The sequence below is a fragment of the Amblyraja radiata genome, chromosome 10 (assembly GCF_010909765.2).
Source record: "Amblyraja radiata isolate CabotCenter1 chromosome 10, sAmbRad1.1.pri, whole genome shotgun sequence".
In the NCBI taxonomy this organism is placed as follows: domain Eukaryota; kingdom Metazoa; phylum Chordata; class Chondrichthyes; order Rajiformes; family Rajidae; genus Amblyraja; species Amblyraja radiata.
This window is the reverse complement of record NC_045965.1, coordinates 17526384-17546843: the sequence shown is the minus strand read 5'-3', so window position 1 is coordinate 17546843 and position 20460 is coordinate 17526384. Positions and strand designations below refer to the sequence as shown.

Genomic DNA, 20460 nt, shown 5'->3' with positions numbered 1-20460 from the left:
TGTTTGGGACAACTGGTGACGAAGTGCTCCAATGTCTGTGTTGGGTCCCCACACTCACAGGAGGCGTTGTCCATGAGGCCCCACCTTTTCATCGCTACTCCATAGCGTCCGATGCCTGTCCTCAAGCGGTCTCCAACTGCCAGCAGCGTATTCAACTTAAGTAACAAAACACCAGAAGTACTTACAGATGAACTGTGAGTCTACCAAAGTTCTTGGTGGCACACAAAATCTCCATTTGATACCATTTCTTACCCTTTTGAAATTACTTAATATTACTCGAGTGGTTAACCATATTATCACTTGCTCACTAACATATGTACAACCTCCCACAATGATACATGATGCTGTATATTCATTCTCTTTTACTGACATTGATGAAAAGTGCTACATTTAGCACATTTTATTGAGAAGTTAAAATTTTATTGAGAAGTCAAACACAAGTTTCCATGTCCTGATGGACGAAAAAATATTATCAATTCAAATACAGACATCCAATAGGTTTCATTGCGATATCAGCATTTAATCGTGTGTTTGGTCTTCATCAAAAACACATTTAAACTTATCTTATCTCGTCATCTCTGGAGAAATAGTTTTCAGCCTGCCTTCTCAAAGCCACCAACAAGTGGCAGGCCACAAAGTCTTGCAAAAAAATAAGCAAATATGGATTCCTGCAGTTTAGTACAGTCAACATGCCAACCTTTAATTCCTTATTTTACCATTAACCTACATTAAAGACAATTCACTGCAGACCTACCAGCATGTCTTCAGGATGCGGGAAGAAATTCATGAGTCAGAGGAAGGACAGACGTTACACAGACATCACCTAAGGCTAGGTTTGAACCCAGGTCTCTGGAGCTATGAGGCAATTAACATAAGGTTCTTTACTCTTTATTACTCTTAGCATTACTCTTTCTTTCCATCTATACAGAAGCTAAAACTATAACAATTTGTTTTTGCCTATTTCACAAACATTTTTGTAGTTTCTTTTATCTAATGGAAGTATTCTAACTGACCACTCTGATGGATCTTTGTATCATTGTTCCTTCAAATGATGGCAACCAGCTTTGCAGTTGCCAGTGGGGATGTTTGTTCACTTGTTACTGAAGGGAGGAATGTCAAGGCTACTACAGCCCAAACAGCAAATAATGAGGCTCTACACCCATTGAACCCAAGAATCTTGCTGGATGTTGACAGATTTTAAAGCAGAAGCTCTGCTCTCCACACTGAGAGACTGAAGTATTGACACTAGGCTAAAGGCTCAATCTTTCATCGTGTAGTGAAATGATCTCACTTTCACCTTCCAAAGTTAAACGAGAACATTTGAAGACCCGGTGTCCAGTGAGTGACCATAATAGGTTTACTGAGATTTTACCTGGGGGAACAACCTGAGTTACCAAGGAACAAGGTTCAACATAAAAACCTCAAATCATTACCTTGGTCATTCTTCAGTAAATCTACTAAGTCCAAACAGTAGAAAATTGGGAATGACCCAGGGAACATCGCAGAACAGCCCAACACCATCCTTAATCAACTTTCTCTGTGTTTTACCTGTAAAGGAGACGGAGGCAGCTTCCATTGTGGCCTTCAAGAGGGAATTGTATAAATATATTAGAAGGAAATATTTGCACAGAGATGGGGGCCAGCGCAAACACAATGAGCTAAATAACGTCTTTCTGTACTGTAATCATTCTATAGAAACATAGAAACATAGAAAATAGGTGCAGGAGGAGGCCGTTCGGCCCTTCGAGCCAGCATTCATTGTAATCATGGCTGATCATCCCCTATCAATAACCCGTGCCTGCCTTCTCCCCATATCCCTTGACTCCACTAGCCCCTAGAACCCTATCTAAGTCTCTCTTAAATCTTCAATTCAGCATATGGATAGTTCATGGATTGGTTACTATGCTTTCCAGTTATTCAATTTTGTTTTAAGTGTTTTGTATTTTTTTAATTTCTGAAACGAGGCATGGTCACAGTTGGTAAGGCCAACATTGATAGTTTATATCTCAGTCCATCAGTAGGTGATGGCTTGGCATCTTCTTGAACAAGTGCTTGCGTTGAGAAGAGGGTATTCCCTAGCAGAGTTATGTAGGAAGTTTGCAGATTCTGATCGAGCATTGGTGGAGTGATGTTATGTATTCCCAACTCACAAGGATTGTGCCTGCAGGGATCTTGCAAGCCATAGTCTCCCAATGTGTCCATTGTTTTTGGTGGTGATAGAGACTGTGGGTTTGACAGGTTCTGGTGAAGTAGCCTATGTGAGTAAGAGGAGTTCACTGCAGCAGGCGACACTGAATGTATATGCTAGTAAATCACAAGGGCTGCATTGGCCTGGATTGTTTTGAACCCCTGGAAGGGCAGCAGCATCCATTCATATAAGTGGAGGGCATTCTGTCACACCCTTGAGCCATGGAGCACAGAAACAGGCCCTTCAACACATCACATCCATGCCAACCCACCAAACATCCATCTACATTAATCCAATGTTTCCTCTCACATTCCCATCAACTCCCTGTCCCCAAACTAGATTCTCCTGCCACCTACCTACACTCGAAGCAATGTACAATAGCCAATCAACTTGCCATGCAATGCTGGAGGAATCCAGAGTACACTGAGTGAAAGATATTTGCAACTCTCCTTTGGAAGCCTTAATGTTCAAGTCTAGAGAAGTTATTTGCATGCCTACACTTGTTTAAAGTGTCTAACTTACAAGTAATTGATGTCACTGTTTTACGAAACAGCTGGCACGATGTTAGCCTTGTGGCAGAGTATTTCTACATTAAGTGACATAACTATTGTATGTCATGACTGACTACACATACTGTAACATCCAGGTAAAACCAGACCCACAAATTCCTCTTGGTGACATGAGATTGACTTCAGATGCTGGAACCTTGAGCATCAAACAAATTGCTGGAGGATCAGGCAGCATCTGTGAAAGGAAATGTACAGAGGACATTTTGGGTAATGGCCCTTCTTCAGACTGATGGAGTGGAGGGGAAATGGCTAATAGAAAGAGAGGAGGGGAAGTGATGGGACAAAAACAAGTGTTAAGTGGATCCAGGAGAGGAGGGGGGATGATTAACAGATGAGGACACAAAGTGCTGGAGTAACTCAGCAGGTCAGGCAGCATCTCTGGAGAACATGGGTAGGTGACTTTTCGGGTCGAGACCCTTCTTCAGTCTGACACTTTGTGTCCTTCTGTGTATAAACCAGCATCTGCTGTTCTTTGTTTCTACATTCTTCATTTTGGATATTGTTGGGGGGGAATGACCTGTCAGAGGTGAGCAGCAGTAGCAGTCAGTACTGAGGCACCGAGCCCGGCTCTGAGGCAGAGTAGGGAAGGGTAATGTCAGGCAGAGCCATAGAGGTAGGAGACTCATTAGTTAGGGGGGCAGGCAGGAGATACGATACAACATACTATACGATACCACTTTACTGTGGCAGCAGTCGGATCTCCATGACGGTGTGTTGCCTCCTTGGTGCCAGAATCCAGGATGTCTCAGTGTGGCTGCATGACATTGTAATGGAGGAGAGTGAGCAGGCAGAGGTCATATTGGCACAAATGGCATGGGTGGGAAAAGGGATGAGGTCCTGCAATTAGAGGGAGTTAGGCAAAATATTACAAAAGCAGGATCTCCAGGGTAGTGAGATACTATTTGGAGTAATATAAATCAATGGCAAATCTTCTAATGGTAAAGAGTAAAAGTGCAGCAGAAATTATTGATGATAACTCAAGCCTTTAGGAAGGACATATCAATGTGATAAAGATTTGCTTCTGTGAGTTCTCTTACATGCATTCACATGTATATATGTGCAGATCAGAAGCAACCACCCAGCATGGAGAAAAATAAAAGGATAGAAAACAATTTGCATTAACTGGTCCCTAATATTCACTGTGTGTTATTATAATCTGTCTCTAATGTATTCAGAGTGAAGCTTTGGAATTATTCCTTTAGTCTGAGAATATGTAGCAATTCTCGTGTAGGGAGCAGTCCATTCCCATGTATCACAGAAGAAGATGGCAAGATGTTAGGATTACTTTACACACACCAATGGAGCTACAGGCATCTTCTGCCGTGGGAAATTGGTTTGCAGCAATATCTGAATGGTTGAGTAAAATGCTCGGGTTTAATGACATGTCGCCTTTGGTTAGCCCATTTTTTATTTATATAGATTGCCAGGCAGTTGCAGTCCTGGTGAGTTGCATTATCTGTATAACACATTATCACCTCGCCCACAGCCACCAATGAACCATTTTGTTGATCATCATTATTTTTTTGCATATCTCTCATTCATTTGTTCATCTCGCTACATCTCTCGTTTCCTTTTCCCCTGACTCTCAGCCTGAAGAAGGGTCTCGACCCGAAACATCACCCATTGCTTTTCTCCAGAGATGCTGCCTGACCCGCCGAGTTACTCCAGCTTTCAGTGTCTATTCCCGAGTTCTGACTCAGGTTATGAATAGATGTCAGGAACAGAGCTGTGTTGTAAACTGAGGAAGACCTGTCTGCATATTCTTGCCCATAACTCCCCACATTTTTGCAGTGAAAGAAGAAGAGCTCAACAAGTCAGGCAGCATCTGTGGAAGGAAATGGATGGGCGATGGTCCAGGTTAGGAACCCTCATTTAGATTGGATGACTTAGTTTATCTAGAATAATGGTCTCAAACGGAAACGTCACCTGTCCATGTTCTCCAGAGAGGCTGCATGACCTGCGGAGTTACTCCAATTATTTGTTTCTGCAGTCTCTTGTTTCCATGTTCAGGAAGTCAAGGATCCAGTTGCAGAGGTGAGTGTTGACTCCAAGCTCCACGAGTTTGGAGATGAACTTGGATGGGATAATGGTATTGAGAGCAGAGCTGTCGTCTATGAATAGAAGTCTGATGTAGGTGCCTCTCTAATGCAAGTGTTCCAGGATGAGTGTAGGGCCATGGAGATGGCATCAGCCATGGACCTGTTGTGGTGGTAGGCGAACTGTAGTGGATCAAACTTGCTTGGTAGGCTGGATATAATGCATTCCAAAACTAGCCTCTCAAAGCACTGCATGATGGTGGATGTCAAGACCACTGATGGTAGTTATTGAGGCATGAGATCTTGCTTTTCTTTGGCACCAGGATGATACGGGTCTTTTTGAAGCAGGTTGGTGCATCAGAATGGAGTAAGGAGCGATTAAAGTTGTCCGTGAACATTCGTGCCAGTTGGTCCATGGGTTCACCCTCAGTAAAGCCGATCTAACCTCTGCAACAATGACCCTGGGAAAAGACACACTCGAGTCTGACAGGACAGATGTCATTGCCCCCTTGGTCGAGCATAGAATGCATTTCAACCTATCTCATTACAGACATTGGACTGTTTTTGTGGAAATATAACTCTACAATTCTGAGAAACTATATGCTGCTCACTGGTATATTTTCTTCGCTCTACTGTTGCACTTGTGTTTGGCTTGATGTATTCATGTATAGTATTACCTGATTTGACTGGATGGCATGTAAACAAAAGGTTTTCACTGTTGCTACACATGACAATAACAAACCTAAACCTTTATATATAATCTCCAAAGCCGAATGATTTTTTAAGGGTAATTACTAGTTGTGAAGCAAGTTACCTCATTTACAACATGCAAAAAAGCCCTGGAAACATTTGTTCAGATGATACATATCTATTCATAGAAACTGCCCTTTTGTTGTGAATGCCTTAAAACCATTGAGAAAACCCAAATTATATCATTCATTTCATGTTTGAACTGCAGAGGAATTTGAGTGGGAGGGGAAAGATCCAATTGCCATGTCCATGTTGGTACCAATGACGTGGGTGGAACAAGGGAAAACAATGGCAGAGTTGTTTGCAAACCAATGTGTGATGCAACCAATGAATATGCTTTATATGATGCATCTGTGGACGTTTGCAGGAGTCTCCTGAGGAAATTGTGGCGTTTTGGCTGCTGAGGGAATTAGAGCAGCTAGGGACTAAATTAAAAAGCGGAACAAAAAGGGTTATAATCTCTCTTAAAGAAGGAACTGCAGATGCTGGAAAATCGAAGGTAGACAAAAATGCTGGAGAAACTCAGTGGGTGAAGCAGCATCTATGGAGCGAAGGAAATAGGCAACGTTTCGGGTCTGAAGAAAGGTTTCAGCCCAAAACATTGCCTATTTCCTTTGCTCCATAGATGCTGCCACACCTGCTGAGTTTCTCCAGCATTTTTGTCTACCTATAATCTCTGTTACCTAAGCCAAAAGCAAATTGGCATGAGGGTTGTTTGAGGACAGAGAATTGAACATATAGCTCAAAAATTGGTGTGGGAGAACTGGGTTTAAACTCGTGGGACATTGGCATCAGTGTTGAGGAAGGAGTGAGTTGTTCTGATGGGACGGACTCCACCAAAAACCTGCTGGGACCAGGGTCCGGGTGAACCGCGTTACTAAAGCTTTAGATAGGGCTTTAAACTATATAGTGAGGGAAGGAAAGTGCAGCAGAGGTCACCGATGTCTGCAGAATAAGAAATACTGCAGGACAGAAAGTTTAGAAAGGGATAAGAGGCTAATGTCAGGCAACATAGGGACCAATGTAAAAAGATGGGTGGTGAAAACAGAACTGAGGATATTATATTTATATTATTTAAGAAAGAACTGCAGATGCTGGAAAATGGGGTTGAGGGGGAAAAATAGATCAACCATGATCGAATGGTGGAGCTGACTCGATGGGCCGATTGGCCTGATTCTGCTAGTATCTCTTACCGTCTTATGGCCTCTTTGGTAGATCCACGCTTTTCAGAACACGTTACAAATATTACCTTGGGAATGCAACAACAATAGAAGAATAACCAATTACGACAAACGTTGAGAACAGGATGATTTATTAAGTCTTACAGCAGTGTATCGGGCTTACTTATTTCCTGCTACTGACCCATCCATCACTATCAGTTCCAGCAGGGCAGCTTCATCACCCCAGGCGTCAATGTGGTAACCTTTATGAAACTATCCTCAAGCTGGGCATATCCTTCCTAAGATAATGAGATCAAAACTGTACACAGATGTTTCAACTTTTGTCTTTCTGATGTCATTATTTAGATGACATTTGGAGCCTGCTGATAGCATCGTGGTTTTCACCCGCATCCAATATAAACAATCGTGCAGTAAACCACTCAATAGGTCAATGGAGGTCCATCTTGTCCCATTCCTTCCACTCATACATCATTGTTTGGACAGAGTATTTTTCATGAGCTATATTTTTATCTGAAGATCCCATTGTTCTGTCAGTTCTCTAAGAGGTTTCAATCATCTTCATTTACACTTTTACATTTGTTAAGTGATTTATGTTAGTTAATAGGAGCAAACACACGTCTCAAAAATTCACAGCTCTCTATGAGAATTGTAACCCGTTAAAAATGTAAGACTATAAAGCACTCATTTTGATTGGATTTAAGGATCTCCTCCAAAAATACTTTTTGAAATCACTCTCAAGACTCCAAGGCATTGTTTGTTTTCACAGAAAAGAACGTTCAGAATTCTAAAAATATACTACCAGCTTCAGTGGTTTCCTGATTACTTTCTCTACATCATAGGGGCAGAAGTGGGGATGTTCAATAAATTCATAAAGCTCAATTCCACTTGCAATCGAGTAATTAAGTTTTCCATAGAAATACATATTAAGGCCTTGATAATATTCAGTTCTACACTGGTCAGTGGCAAGTAAAGGTTGTGTCAGGCAATGATCATCTGCAACTACAAAGAGACTAACCATCTAAACTTGCCATTCACTCCCATTCCCATTATCAACTTGCCATCATTAATATCCTGGAAGGCACCTTTAACCAGAAAGTTTTAATAAAGTTGTACCATATTCTCCTTGTTCTTATATTCTCTGTCCTGGTAATGAAGGCACAAAAGCTGCAAAAGCTGCATCCCAGAGTACTTAAGGAAGTAGCCGCAGAAATAGTGGATGCATTAGTGATAATTTTTCAAAACTCTTTAGATTCTAGAGTAGTTCCTGAGGATTGGAGGGTAGCTAATGTAACCCCACTTTTTAAAAAGGGAGGGAGAGAGAAAACGGGGAATTACAGACCAGTTAGTCTAACATCGGTAGTGGGGAAACTGCTAGAATCAGTTATTAAAGATGGGATAGCAGCACATTTGGAAAGTGGTGAAATCATTTGACAAAGTCAGCATGGATTTACGAAAGGTAAATCATGTCTGACGAATCTTATAGAATTTTTCGAGGATGTAACTAGTAGAGTGGATAAGGGAGAACCAGTGGATGTGTTATATCTGGACTTTCAGAAGGCTTTCGACAAGGTCCCACATAAGAGATTAGTATACAAACATAAAGCACATGGTATTGGGGGTTCAGTATTGATGTGGATAGAGAACTGGCTGGCAAACAGGAAGCAAAGAGTAGGAGTGAACGGGTCCTTTTCAGAATGGCAGGCAGTGACTAGTTGGGTACCGCAAGGCTCAGTGCTGGGACCCCAGCTATTTACAATATATATTAATGATTTAGACGAGGGAATTGAATGCAACATCTCCAAGTTTGCGGATGACACGAAGCTGGGGGGCAGTGTTAGCTGTGAGGAGGATGCTAGGAGACTGCAAGGTGACTTGGATAGGCTGGGTGAGTGGGCAAATGCATGGCAGATGCAGTATAATGTGGATAAATGTGAGGTTATCCACTTTGGTGACAAAAATAGGAAAGTAGACTATTATCTAAATGGTGGTCGATTAGGAAAAGGGGAGATGCAACGAGACCTGGGTGTCATGGTACACCAGTAATTGAAAATGGACATGCAGGTGCAGCAGGCAGTGAAGAAAGCGAATGGTATGTTAGCATTCGTAGCAAAAGGATTTGAGTATAGGAGCAGGGAGGTTCTACTGCAGTTGTACAGGGCCTTGGTGAGACCACACCTTGAGTATTGCGTACAGTTTTGGTCTCCAAATCTGAGGAAAGACATTCTTGCCATAGAGGGAGTACAGAGAAGGTTCACCAGACTGATTCCTGGGATGTCAGGACTTTCATATGAAGAAAGACTGGATAGACTCGGCTTGTACTCGCTAGAATTTAGGAGATTGAGGGGGGATCTTATAGAAACTTACAAAATTCTTAAGGGGTTGGACAGGCTAGATGCAGGAAGATTGTTCCCGATGTTGGGGAAGTCCAGGACAAGGGGTCACAGTATAAGGATAAAGGGGAAATCCTTTGGGACCGAGATGAGAAAAGCATTTTTCACACAGAGAGTGGTGAATCTCTGGAATTCTCTGCCACAGAAGGTAGTTGAGGCCAGTTCATTGGCTATATTTAAGAGGGAGTTAGATGGGGCCCTTGTGGCTAAAGGGATCAGGGGGTATGGAGAGAAGGCAGGTACAGGATACTGAGTTGGATGATCAGCCATGATCATATTGAATGGCGATGCAGGCTCGAAGGGCCGAATGGCCTACTCCTGCACCTATTTTGTATGATCTATGATTCTATGAAAAGCAAACTCTGAAGTTGGGTACTGTGCACAAGTATTCATCTCCTAACTGTATAACGTCACTGTTAACACAAGGCATACGTCCGGAATGTGATAATATTCTTTTCACTCTCCTTGCTGAGCGCAGTTCCAGTAGTACTTGGGAAGCTTGGCATTTTGCACCAATAGCAAATCACTAAAGTCACAGTCAGCATGGATAAAGTCCCTTTGGACAATCATGTCTTTGCTGAACCTCCAATTATCTATCTCGAGCAATCACATTTACCAGCACTTGTTCCACAGCCCTCTATGCATTGGCAATTCACGATACTTCTTAACTGCGAGAATACCTGCCTTCGTCATACACTAGGTGGTTCAGCACTAGAAGGACTGAGCAGATCAGACAACATCTGTGGAGGGAATGAACAAGCAATGTTTCGGGTTGTGACCGATGAATGGTCCTGACCTGAAACATCTGTCCATTTCCTTCCACAGATGCTGCCTGGCCTGTTGAGTTCTTCCAGGACATTTTGCTCAAGGTTCCAGCATTCACAGTTTCCTGGATATCAATAAGACTACTGAGTTTGTGTAATCTGCAAATGTATTAATCCTACCTCCCAAATGCATATCCAAATTATTAATATTCATAACTAGCACTAAGGGTCCCAGTACTTGTGGTATGTCACCGGTCACAGCATTCCAATCACAAATTCAATTATTTACCATCACCCTCTGCCTCATTTTATCAAATCAATTTTAGATCCAATTTATCAACTTGTCCTGGCTCTCGTGACCATTAACCTTTTGGATAATTTTCCCATTTGAGACCTTGTCAAAGGCCTACAGAATGTCAATGATCATGTGAAGCATACTCCCCTCATCAATACACTTTGTTACCTCTGGAAGTTTCAAAATAATCTGACAGTATTAGCTGACTCTGTTATTCTAAGTATAGATGAATCCATTTCTCAGAATTTTTCCAATAACCTCCTCATCACTAACATTTGTCCTCCAGACCTGTAATTACCTGGCTTTTCTCTGCTGTCTTTCTTGAATAAGGCTGCCAATTTTGCAGCTCTCCAGATATCAGGCACCACTTGTAACCAACGTTGATTTACCAGGACACCAACAATTTCCTCACTTGCTTCCCATAGCTTCTGGGGAACATCTGAATAGGGGTTTTAACTACCTTTAAGCTTCTAAAACATAAAATGACTTTAACAAAAACATGTTCCAGACTTTCACCTTCCCCATTCCTGAATTATTCAACTGCAATGTCCTTCTCCTCTGTGAATAAACAAGAAATATTCATTTGAAACCTCACCGACATTCCCTATTGTCCTTCCAGTGCAATCTGTACACTGGCTCAGAAGGCTCTCACTTTAAAAATCCCACATCTTCCCCAACCTTCACACTGAAGTATCCCCAGCTAAAAATAGGAAATTTAAATTCCATTACACAATAACGCTATTATTCTCATCTATCTGTGCTTTGTCTACATATCAGAATAATAATCATAATCATAATCATACTTTATTAGCCAAGTATGTTTTGCAACATACGAGGAATTTGATTTGCCATACAGTCATACCAATAAAAAGCAACAAGACACACAAAATACATTTAACATAAACATCCACCACTGTGACTCTGCCACATTCCTCACTGTGATGGAAGGCGAGAAAAAAAGTATAATCTCTTCCCTTCTTTGTTCTCCCGCGGTCGGGTGTCTCGAGCCTTCCGTTGACGGGACGATCTTGGCTTCCGTAGCCGGCAGTCGGGCCCTCTGCATCAGGGCGATCAAGTTCCTGCATCAGGGGGGAATCTCAGCTCCCCCCCGTGCCGGGCGATCTGACCCCGGGTCAGGGCTGGTCAAAAATATCTGCGTCGTTTGGAGCCTCCCGACGTCTACACGAGACTGCGATCACCTCGATAGTGAAATCCGCAGGCCGCTGTTGGAGCGTCGATCCCAGGCAAAGGATCGACTCCGATGGTAAGTCCACGGCCCCCGCGGTGGAGCTCAAAGTCAGTCCCGAGCAAGGCCGCCAGCTCCATGATGCTAGGCCGGAGATACGATCCAGAAAACAATCGCATCTCCGGCAAGGTAAGAGATTAGAAAAAACGTTTCCCTCGACCCCCTCCCCCACCCCCCACATAAAACAAACAAGAGAACATGAATACAAGCTTTTGAAACACACTAAAAATAACAAAAAAAAGATGGAAAGACAGACAGACTGGTGGTGAGGCTGCCATCGCTCTACCCGGTGGAATGATTCATTATCTCTTATTGACTGTTAAGTGACCTCATAAAAGGATACAATCATCAATGTGATGATCCCCTTCTAGTCCCTAAACACTACCCACCTGGCCTCATTTGTGGAGCCTCAAGGATATGCTCCCTCCTTATCACTGTAATGGATTCCTTAATCCAGATTACTATATCATCTCTTCCTTCACAACCTTCTTACCACAGTCATGCCTGAAGATTATGCGCATTAGAAAATGAAATTGCCAATTCTATCTCTCTTTCAACTATCATATTGCTGTGCTATGATGGTTCTTCTGCCTTACTAATTCCTCTTGTTGTGTTAAAATTTGGATGAGAATGTACATGGCATAATTAACAAGTTCGCAGATGACACAAAAGTGGATGGTTTTGGAGATAATAAAGATGGTTGTCTGAAATTGCAGCAGCATCTTGTTTGGTTGGGCAGGTGGGCTGAGAAATAGTTGATGGAATTTAATACAGAGACATGTGAGGTATTGTGTGAGTAGCAATGTTACAAAATTTTGAGATTTTAAAAATCAAGTCTGTAATTTATCCCATCAGATAAAGCATAAAAATAAGTTTAATTTGACACCTAATTCACTTTCATATCTCAAGTATTTAAAAAGTTATGGCCATTTTCATACTCGGAAATGAGCATCTTGTTCCCTATTGATTTTCTATGGACATAACAAAAAAGTTGTGATCGTGAACAGTCAAAAGCCCATAACTTTCTTAAAAATTAAGAGAACTGAATGAAATTTTCAGTTATCATAGATTGAAGCATTCTGAAACAAATATAAAATAATCTTACTTGGATGACCTGAAATTAAAGCATATAATTAGTTAGTTACCTAATTGTAGCTAATTTCAGACTTCAATTACTAGATCTAAACATCTATCCATTTCTTAATAAATTATTAACATTTTTAAATAGCCTAAATGTCCAAATAATATTCACAAATAATTCACAATAAAACATGATTTTTAAATCTCATTTACATTAATTTATAGACCAAATGGAAGGAATTCAGTGTTCAATTGCTGTAAATAAATGCCCATTTAAATCAGCTTTCTAGTGGGATCCTGTGGAACGCGCTGGTTTAGAACGTTCACATTGCGGTAGATTTGTGCCCCAAATGCCCAGAAAAATACTGCGCGATATAATGGGCCCAAATTGAGCTACTCGCAATATTAAATTTTGTATAAAGGGATCTTTAGAAGCCCTTTTTAATGTAAAAATATACAACCTAACTTCTGCTATTTGCTTTATGAGACTCTGCGGTTGCTGGCGGTCGCGGGTTTAGAGATTGATTTTTAAACTACTATAACTATTATACGAGGCCTTTAAACCTAATAATAGCCTTTGCGACGGGGTCTTCCAGCGATTTTTCGTTAATAATTAACTAGGCTGAACATCTTCGATTTGAACAGCCTAGAGAAAATCGCGTTTTAAACCCGCCCCCTATAAACGGCGCCAAAATCACGCACACCCGTAGCGGCAGATTTTCAAAGACGCTTCAGGTAGGCTTTGCAACATACCTAGTGTGAGGTCCAACACAGGCAGGATCTACACGGTGAATTGTAGGATTCTTGAGGAGTGTTGTAGAGCAGAGGAGTGAAGGTACATCTTTCCTTGAAAGTGGCATCGCATATAGATAGATAGGTAGATAAATAGGTAGATAGGATGGTCAAAAAGACTTTCGGCACTTTGACCTTTATCAGTCAGTGTACCGAGTATAGAAGTTGGGGGGGTCATTTTACAGTTATATAAGACGTGGGTGAGGCCACATTTAGAGTATCATGTTTAGTTTTGGTCCACATGTTATAGGATAGATGTTGTCAAGCTGGAAAGGTTGCAGAGAAGATTTATAAGGATGTTGCCAGGACTCAAGGGCCTGAGCTATGGAAGTGGTTAAGCAGGCCAGGGCTCTATTCCTTATGGGCCTGTCCCACTTAGGCGATTTTTCAGCGGACTGCCGCCGACAGTCAAGTTGTCGGCAGTCGTCTGAAAAAAACAGGAACTGGAACGATGACTGTCAGCGTGGAACACACACACACACACACACACAATCAAGATTTAGTTTAGTTTAGAGATACAGTGCGAAAACAGGTCCTTCATAGAAACATAGAAACATAGAAATTAGGTGCAGGAGTAGGCCATTCGGCCCTTCGAGCCTGCACCGCCATTCAATATGATCATGGCTGATCATCCAACTCAGTATCCCGTACCTGCCTTCTCTCCATACCCTCTGATCCCCTTAGCCACAAGGGCCACATCTAACTCCCTCTTAAATATAGCCAATGAACTGGCCTCGACTACCCTCTGTGGCAGAGAGTTCCAGAGATTCACCGCTCTCTGTGTGAAAAAAGTTCTTCTCACCTCGGTTTTAAAGGATTTCCCCCTTATCCTTAAGCTGTGACCCCTTGTCCTGGACTTCCCCAACATTGGGAGCAATCTTCCTGCATCTAGCCTGTCCAACCCCTTAAGAATTTTGTAAGTTTCTATAAGATCCCCTCTCAATCTCCTAAATTCTAGAGAGTATAAACCAAGTCAATCCAGTCTTTCTTCATAAGACAGTCCTGACATCCCAGGAATCAGTCTGGTGAAACTTCTCTGCACTCCCTCTATGGCAATAATGTCCTTCCTCAGATTTGGAGACCAAAACTGTACGCAATACTCCAGGTGTGGTCTCACCAAGACCCTGTACAGCTGCAGTAGAACCTCCTTGCTCCTATATTCAAATCCTTTTGCTATGAAAGCTAACATACCATTCGCTTTCTTCACTGCCTGCTGCACCTGCATGCCTACTTTCAATGACTGGTGTACCATGACACCCAGGTCTCACTGCATCTCCCCTTTTCCTAGTCGGCCACCATTTAGATAATAGTCTGCTTTCCTGTCACCAAATCTGCGCTGACCAGCGATCCATGTACACCAGAACTATCTTACACATTAGGGACAATTTTATAACTTACAGAAGTAAGTTCACCTACAAATCTGTATGGCTTTGGAGTGTGGGAGGAGACCAGAGCACCCAGAGAAAACCCACGTGGTCAAGGGGAGAATGTACAAACTCCATATCGACAGCACCCTTAGTCAGGATCGAACCCGGGTCCCTGGCGGTGTAAGTTAGCAACTCTACCGCTGCGCCACCGTGTTGCCTTTGACGTATTAACACCACATCCCTGACGGGTAACTTTTTAACACAAAGGGTGTTTGGAATATGGAACGAGCTGCCAGAGGAGGTAGTTAGGCAGGTACTATCGCAACGTTTAAGAAACATTTAGACAGGTACATGGATAGGATAGGTTGATCACTGGCCTGGACCTTTTGTCTCTGCACCATCTGCTCACCTTGGGTATGGAGAATACCATCTACCAAATGCATGGAAGCAACTAAGTAAGTCCTCCCCAATATCACCTCCCAAACGTCGGCCCTCTACCATCCAGAGGAGTATAATAGTGCCCTGTAAATCAAACATCATGTTGACTTGGGAATGATTCACAGTTTTTCATAATTACTTGGTTAAAATCATGGGACACCCCACACGGCAGAATCTAAGGACAGATCTTCACCACACGGACTGCAGCACGTCAAGAAGGCAGATCACATTCCTGGGTACTTTTGGGGATGGGTAATAAATGCTGGTCCTGTTAATAATGCCCTCATCGTGTGAATGCAGGCAATAGATGTGAACACCTCACCCTATCAATGGGTGTCACAATCTATACAGATCCTCGCCAGGGTTCTGTTCCTGAGAACTGTTCGAAACCCAAACAGTTTGCCAGTCAGCAATCCTACTGCCCCAGCAATATACTTAAATAAAAACATAGGCAGCCAGGGGGCAGAGTCCAGATAATAATAATAATAATGGATGGGATTTATATAGCGCCTTTCTAATACTCAAGGCGCTTTACATCGCATTATTCATTCACTCCTCAGTCACACTCGGTGGTGGTAAGCTACTTCTGTAGCCACAGCTGCCCTGGGGCAGACTGACGGAAGCGTGGCTGCCAATCTGCGCCTACGGCCCCTCCGACCACCACCAATCACTCACACACATTCACACACAGGCAAAGGTGGGTGAAGTGTCTTGCCCAAGGACACAACGACAGTATGCACTCCAAGCGGGATTCGAACCGGCTACCTTCCGGTTGCCAGCCGAACACTTAGCCCATTGTGCCATCTGTCGTCCCAAACCAGGCGTTTAACTGAACCATTCAGATATTGCAACAAACTGAGTTCCTACATAGTAGACCTGAAAATCCATCCTGCCTTTCTCTGATAAACACAATCGTGTGTACAGGCTGCACATAAATTGGGTGTTCGAAATCTGAGGCAGATCTTGACTTGCAACTGCAAAGCCAAAATCCTCACAACTCAGACCAAACTCCTTCCTATGAATGTGCCAAATAATAATCTATAATTTTGCTAAAACTCTCATCTAGACCATCTGTGTTGTCATTAAATTTGAGCAAAAACGCGATCCTATATCACTAGGATTTTTTCGCCACCTTTCTCACAGTTCTCTTCTGTACCAAGCCACTTCCAATCGGTGAAATATGAGAAAAGATATGAAGGTTTATAAAATCGTGAGATCAGCAGATTGGCCTTCTCACCTGTCAGTCACCATGAAGGTGAGACAATAGACAAAAGACAATAGACAATAGGTGCAGGATTAGGCCATTTGGCCCTTCGAGCCAGCACCGCCATTCAATGTGATCATGGCTGATCATCCCCAATCAGTACCCCGTTCCTGCCTTCTCCCCATATCCCCTGACTCTGCTATTTTTAAGAGCCCTATCTAGCTCTCTCTTGAAAGCATCCAGAGAACCTGCCTCCACTGCCCTCTGAGGCGGAGAATTCCACAGAATCACCACTCTCTGTGAGAAAAAGTGTTTCCTTGTCTCCGTACTAAATGGCTTACTCCTTATTCTTAGACAGTAGCTCCTGGTTCTGGACTCCCCCAACATCGGGACCATGTTTCCTGCCTCTAGCGTGTCCAAGCCCTTAACAATCTTATATGTTTCAATGAGATATCCTCTCATCCTTCTAAACTCCAGAGTGTACTAGCCCAGCCGCTCCATTCTCTCAGCATATGACAGTCCCGCCATCCCGGGAATTAACCTTGTAAACCTACGCTGCGCTCCAGCAATAGCAAGAATGTCCTTCCTCAAATTAGGCCCTGGAGGCGGGGCTGAGTAAACAAGCCGTACTGATTGAGTCCGCAAGTGGAATCGGGAAAGCTGCTGTGTGGAGTCGGGGAAGCTGCTGTTTGGAGTCGAAGGTGCTGTGTGGTGTCACGCCTGGTGGCCGCTGAGTGGAGTCCCTCCCCTCCCACACACACACCCTCCCCCCCACACCCCTTCTCCCCACACACCCCCATTCCCTCTCCCCTTCCCCCTCCCCCTCCTCCCCACACATCCCCCTTCCCCACACACCCACACCCCCTTTTACCCCTCCCCCATTCCTCCCCCCCCCCCACACCACCCCACCCCCCCCCCCACCACACCACCTCACCCCCCCCCCACACACCCACCCCCCACCCCACCCAACCACGCACCCCCCCTCCCCCCCCAACCCCCACACCACCACACACCACCCCACCCCCCCACACCACCCCACCCCACCCCCCCACACCACCCCACCCCCCCCCACACCACCCCACCCCCCCCCACACCACCCCACCCACCCACACCACCTCACCCCACCACACACCAACCCACCCACCCACACCACCCCACCCCCCCCCACACCACCCCACACCACCCCACCCCCCCCCACACCACCCCACACCCCCCCCCACACACCACCCCTCCCACCCCCACGCTACCCTCACACCCCCCCCACACCACCCCCTCCCTCCCCACACCACCCCACCAGCCCACACCACACCTCCCACCCCCCACACTACCACCACCCCCCCCCACACCACCCCCTCCACCCCCCTCCCCCCACACCACCCCCTCCCCCCCACACCATCTTTGCAGGTTCAGTAGTTTATGCCTTCCTGCAATTATTGTATAATACAAGGAAATAAACAGCAAGGGTTCACAAGCTTTATTATAAACGTCATTTAATATCATTGCTGACGTATATCCACCTTCACATTGTCTCATCTCTTGTGATGTGCCCTGTTTAATAACATCAAATCCTGGCCGCTAAGCTTGAGTGATTATTGTACAATGGAAGCACACACATTGCTCATTAGGGAGTGAAATGTCTGCGTTTTTTATTGTCTTTATCATATTGGGCTAACCACAGGCACTATTCCATTGAACCAGCTCATTCTTGCAGATTCCTTGAAGCCCTATTCCTTTAATGTCCACTCTATCCATCTCAATCATGAACAATAAATGCATCCAGCCCTCTGGAACTTCAAAAATCCTGCTAACCTCAGTCGGATATACCTGATCTTGTATTGTATGCCTCCTAGTTCTTAATTCTCCAGCCAGGGAAAATAGTCATGATGGTATCTAAATGAGTGGATTAGGGGGCAGGATAATGTTGAATCCGAAAATGTGGGGAAGACATACATTCTCCCTACTTATTTTTCAACCATTGGTTTCACAACATCCAAGTTTTGAAGTGTTTGAGAGCTCAGAAACCGTCACGCATTTTTAAGGCTTCCATTGTGTAAATAGGAATCTGTTTTAAATTTCAGTGCAGCTGAGCGGACATCCGTAAGTCCATGAATTCTGGCAGGGAAGCGGAAGCTCGGGCTCCTGACTCCAAAACGATCAGATAATTACCCTGCCCTTCATACAGATCTCACAGTGACATCTGCTCTCCTCAAGACCATCAGACTGATTCACTGATCATGAACTGGATTTATATTTGTGGCATCTTAATGTCAAACTCTCTACAAAATAGCAAAACTGGAGAAACCCACACTGCGCTGGGAAAAAGCATCCACAAATCTGCACAATTTAATTGAACCATGATATGCAAAATGATTTTCCAGATTGTTGGGTAGATATCCGTTTTGTAGCAGTAGTGAAATGTGTTAACTGGAAGATGGCTGGAAGACGCCAATGTGTTGGCTGGAGGATGGACTTGTTCTGGCAGCAGAGGTTTACAATACTGCAGCTGGAATATTGTTGGGTCATGTAGCCTTTGCTGCATCCTGTTCTCTCTGGCACTTCTAGATATCACATAGGGAGAATCACATTGCCTCGGGACTGACTGCTGAGATGGTGGGGGTCTTGGGAGGAAACTAAGATGGATCATTAACTCATCACTTCTGGCAGAACGTGGCTGCAATACTTCAGTCTTGCCTCCGGCTTTCACATGCTGAGGCCTGCAATTATTGAGGCTGAGCATATTTTGTGAACTATTATCTGTTTATCAGTTACAAATTCTGTTAGCTGTTTAACTGTTCACCACTATTCACGACTTGATGTGAGACCGATGCACAGCTTTGATCCACCCATAGTTTGAGAGGTTGTCTATTGCATGCTGTCCTACTGCTCAACATAGATGGAGCTCTGTGTTACAGCTACACCAAGTTGGCACAAGATTTTTAATGTAAATCTGGTAAAGATCCCAGTCTGTCCATCTGCACTCTGTGTTGAACTAAGGATGTTCCTCTTCCTTGATTGTAATGGTGGAGTGAGGCAGATGGGATTAGAGATTTTGATGGTATATATTTCTGATGATGCTGATGGTACACAGTACCTCGGGGTTATGCAGGCTTGAGATGCTAGATTTGTCCTGAATCTCTCTCATTCCGCACATTTTTAAGGCCACCAATACAAGGGAGGGTGTACATGGTATGAAGATAGAACTTTGTTTCCACAAGCTGATTGCAGTGGTCACTTCCAGCAATGGTGTCAGGGTAAGATCCACCTGCCACAGGCAGGCTGGTGAGGATAAAGTTTATCTCTTATGTTCGTTAACTCCCACGCCTCGTGGACTCAGTCTGACAGCTTTGACCTTCAGAACGCAGCCTCCTTTGTCAGTGATGCTATTGCCAAGCCCACTGCTGGTAATGGATATTGGATTCCCCACCCAGTGTACATGCTGTGCAGTTTGACTCCTTGCAGTGCTCCTTCCAAGTATTGTTTAACATGAAGGAATTCTGTTCTTTCAGCTGAGCGAAGGCAATCTGGAGGAGGTTTCCTTGTCCATTGGACCTGTTTCTTTGACAATTCACAACAGTCTGAAATCACGTTGAAGGTTCCCAGAGTTTTTCGCCCTAGTCTGGAACCTGCCATCTTGGGCATCTGCTGCCCCTGTGTGACAAGACGTACCTGGGGATTGTAATGAAGGTGCCTGGAAGATGGTCAGTAGAGGCACATGCTGGGAGTATCCACACTCTGAACTTGGCCCTGAGCCACCGGCATTGGCAGGACCCGCGCTGTTCAGAACGAGGAGAGACCCACGAGCAACCACTAAGAGTGAAGGGACCGCAGAGAACGAGAGGACTGTAGAGGGCAAGGAGGGCGCTGAGAGCGAAGAGGTCCATGGAGAGCTACCCGGCGGGGGCGGCTGAGGACGTAGGGGGACCTGGTGGAAGGTGGGGGGGCTGCAGCCACGAACAGCGACAGGCAAAAGATAGGACTGTTCAGTGAACTTTTATAACTTTGTGGGTGCCAGAAATATGGCGACACTTGTGTAATGCCTAGGTGAGGCCTGCTCTATGATTTTACTTCGGAGTCACGTGAGTAACTACGTGAAGAACCCGCTCAGCGCGCATGCGCGGCATTGCGTTCAGCAGTGCAACAGCGGCCGCATCGGGAGTCAG

General features: G+C 44.2%; 1 long non-coding RNA gene across 1 annotated transcript; it reads right to left on the bottom strand.

Annotated features, from left to right (window-relative positions):
• Window positions 1-1724: 1724 nt before the first annotated feature.
• LOC116978133 lies at window positions 1725-10458 on the bottom strand. Its single transcript, XR_004413379.1, has 3 exons — window positions 10447-10458; window positions 6906-6915; window positions 1725-1863 (listed from the first exon to the last, which is right to left on the bottom strand). It is a non-coding gene; the product is annotated as an uncharacterized LOC116978133 (long non-coding RNA).
• Window positions 10459-20460: the final 10002 nt, after the last annotated feature.